Genomic DNA, 3,717 nt, shown 5'->3' with positions numbered 1-3,717 from the left:
ACGATAACAGTTACAACAACACCAGCATTCTGCTTTGACTGCTGAATCGATTGGTTCTGGAGCCTGGGGAGAGAGGAGGCAGTGTGTTCTCCCTGGAGGGGCAGGACGTGCTCCCCCTGACAGAGATCGTCAGGGCTGATGGCCAGAGGTGCTGGCATGATCCCCAGCTCATACTAAGGGATTGCTGCCGTCGGCTTCTGCAACACTTTGATACTCTGTTTAGTTCCAGTGGGTCGAGCTAGGATAACAGGGGCAGAGACTGCGAGTTGGGAGGGCCTGCCCCCTTATTTTACAGATGGGGAGACTGAGGCTCAAAGAGCTTAAGGGACTTGTCCAAGGCCACGCAAGTAGTAAATGGCAGAGGTGGGATTCTCAGACTAATCAGGGAAAGTTACAGGGAGGCAGATATTCATGCACTCTTTCTAAAGGAGAAATGGTGACTCATCGGAGCTGTCCAACACCAGGGCAATCTGTCTTCAGAGGCAATGAGCTCTCCACACCAGAGAAGATGCTAAAATCTTGGACAGTCACCTGGCAGGATGGGATCCGTGCACGGGGTCGGGATGGAAAGCTCATAGATTTTACAGCCAAAAGAAACCTTGGAGATCAGCAAGTCACATCCTTTCATTTTACACGTGAGGAAACTGAGGTCCAGGGCATCCTGATACAGTGGGCAGCGCATGGACCTTGATTTTTGGAGGCCCTGGGTTCAAATCCTGAATCTGTCGCTTTGGGCAAGTTTGTTCCCTTCTCTGGGCCTTAGTTTACTCATCTGCCAAATGAGCAGCTTGAATCAGATGATCTCGAAGGTCACTTCCATCTCTAAATACGATCCTAGACAGGTAATAAATGCCAGAGATTGGATTTGAAACTAGGGATTCAGACCCCAACCTGGTGCCTCTCCCTGTGCCAGGACTTTAGTTTACTGGTTGTAAGTTGAAGTAGATTAGATGATCCCTAATGCCCCTTTGACCTTTAAGATGCTGTAATTCTGAAATTCAGTGAGATCCTATCCTATTCAGTGATTTCTGAGAACTTACAGTTCTAAGATTTCATGGTTCTCTGCCAGGGGCCGTGGGGTAGTCTTCAGCCAGAGGGCCCCAGGCTCAGTTGGGACATTCAGGAGATCGCTGAGAGCTGATGAGATGTGGCCAGAAATAATGGCCAGTCAGGGTTGTCTCTGGGCTGCAGAGGGGACTCTCTCTGCAGCCAATCAGCCTCAGCTCGCCCTTGTTGGCACCCTCTGGGACATTAGGAAGGAAGGATGGACATTTTCCTCTGGGGGCATGGATTGAATGGAATTGACCTGGAGAGTGAAGACAGCTCCTCCCAGCTGGGGCCTCACTGGGACTAAACCTGGGGGGAGGAGAGGGAAGAGCAGCTGCTTCCTATTTATGTCCCCTCCCTTAGGAAAAAAAAGTGTCCAGTTACCGTCCTCAAGTGATGTAAAAGAGAAAATACCTGTGACAAAGGAGAAACCTGGTAAAACTAACAACAATGACAGTGATAGTGTGTTACACCATGATTTAAGGTTTGCCAAGTGCTTTATAAATATTATCTCATCTGATCCTCACAATTCTGGGAGGTAGTTGCTATTATTATCCCTATTTGACAGATGAGGAAACTGAGGCAGACAGCGGTGAAGTGACTTCTCCATCTAGTAAGTGTTTGAGGTCAGATTTGAACTCAGGCGCTCCTTCCTCTAAGGCTGGCACTCTCTATGTATGGAGAAGAACACTAGATAGGAGACATAAGTTCAAATCCAAGCTATGCCCTTCCTACCAGTGGTTTACTTGAAGAAGACTCAGTTTCAGTTTCCTCCTAGAATTATAGATACAGGGTTGGAAGGACCTTTGAGGTCATCTAGTCCTCCCATTTTACAGATGAACCCCAGGGAGATGGGTGACTTGCCCAAGATCACACAGCGACTAAGAATGACTGAAAAAAAGCACCAGGTGCCAAACACTGAGCTAAGCTCTGGGGAGACAAACAGAAAAAGGGAGACAGCCCCAGCTCAGAAGGACCTCACATTCTAACTGGGGAGACAGCATAGAAAAGAAAGTTCAGCCTCAGGGTACCTGGAAAGGTCACAAAGTGTAAGGGCACAGCTGGGGGGAGGGTGGCAAGGTCCAGCAGTCTTTAGCTGGTATCAGTAGGTTAGATGTCAGCAGGGTGTGGGGGCACAGAAGTAGGGTAGATGGTAAAACCCACCATCTCAGCCAAGCACTGGGAGCGGTGAAGCTGCCCGGATGGGTCTCAGGCAGTCTGGGGCCCTGGGACTCTGACTCCATACCCAGTGTTCCATCACTGTCTCCATCTGTAGGATGGGAACCATAATACCCAACTACCACCTTGCAAGGTTGCTGGGTGAGAGGGGCAGTTTGTAATCGGGAATTACTCTAGAATGAATGAGAGGGTCAAAAGGCACTCGAGGCTGGGATAAAATGAAATTTAATCATTGTAAATGCTTATGTTTGGGTCTAAAAAAACCCAATGTCACAAGGGTTGGCCAGGCAGGGGTGGCTTTTCCAAAGACGCACAATGTCTGTGAGAAAGATCTGTGTGTTTCTGTGGCCTGCAAGTTTGCTAAAAGTTGGCATGTGACACGGGGCTCCTCAAAAGTTAACGTTGACCTTTGCTACATCAAGAGAAGCGCGGTGTTCAGAATGAAGGGAGTTGATGGTTCTGCTTTGGTCAGACCAAGTCTGGCATGCTAAATTTGGTTCTGGACACACAGTTTTAGGAAGGACATTAGGAAGGAACCTGGAGAGTGTCCAGGGGAAGGCAACCAGCATGGTGAGAGGCCTGGAGAGTACGCCCTAGTGGAGAGATCAGTGGAGAGATCTGGGGATGTCTAGCCCCACACCCCTCTTGGAGATAGGGAAGGGAAGGAGCAGACACCCAGCGGTGGCCCTTCTCTTGTTCTTCTCAAGGCGGAAGCTCAGTCTCGTAGTCTCCCTTTGGGGAAGGGTAGGCCAGACCTCACATATACGTATTTATTGCTTCCTGTGTTCCACCCATCTATGTTCAACAACCCATGGGAACACGCGTACCTTACTTGGGCACACACGTCTTAGACAGAATAGGTGGAAGGCAATGTCATGAGCAGCAGAGACATATATATATATATATCATATATATATATATATATATATATAAGTCCTGGCTCCTAACACCCTGTGTAGTTTGCTTAAGTCACTTCTCTGGGCCTTAGTTTACTCACCTGTAAATTGGGTGGATGCTTTGGATCAGTACTTTCTGAGGTCCCTTCCAGATCTAAGATGGGATTGTTTATATCTGTTCTTTATTGAACTGAACTCTGTGGTTCTAACCATTCAAGGCTCTAAAGATTTGTGATTCTCTAGGACTCCCAGTTCTGGGGCCTGGTGGACAGGGCTCTGGGCAATGTGGCTGGTGGCTGGAATGCTAGATTCACGCTCAGGAAGACCTGGGCATGGATCCTGCTCCTGGCACTGACTAGTTGTGTGCCATTGGGCAAATGACTCCATGTCCCTGGTCCTTAGTCTCCTCATCTGTGAAATGGGGATAATAATGTTCTGGCCTCAAACACTTACTAGATGGAGAAGTCACTTCATCTTCATCTGCCTCAGTTTTCTCATCTGTCAAGTGGGGATAATAATAGTAACTACCTCCCAGAATTGTGAGGATCAAATGAGATAATATTTATAACGCACTTTGCAAATCTTAACAGGTTGC

Source organism: Phascolarctos cinereus, unplaced genomic scaffold (assembly GCF_003287225.1).
Source record: "Phascolarctos cinereus isolate Bilbo 61053 unplaced genomic scaffold, phaCin_HiC Scaffold_5;HRSCAF=322, whole genome shotgun sequence".
In the NCBI taxonomy this organism is placed as follows: domain Eukaryota; kingdom Metazoa; phylum Chordata; class Mammalia; order Diprotodontia; family Phascolarctidae; genus Phascolarctos; species Phascolarctos cinereus.
The sequence above is the reverse complement of the archived record's forward strand: the minus strand, read 5'-3'. Positions refer to the sequence as shown.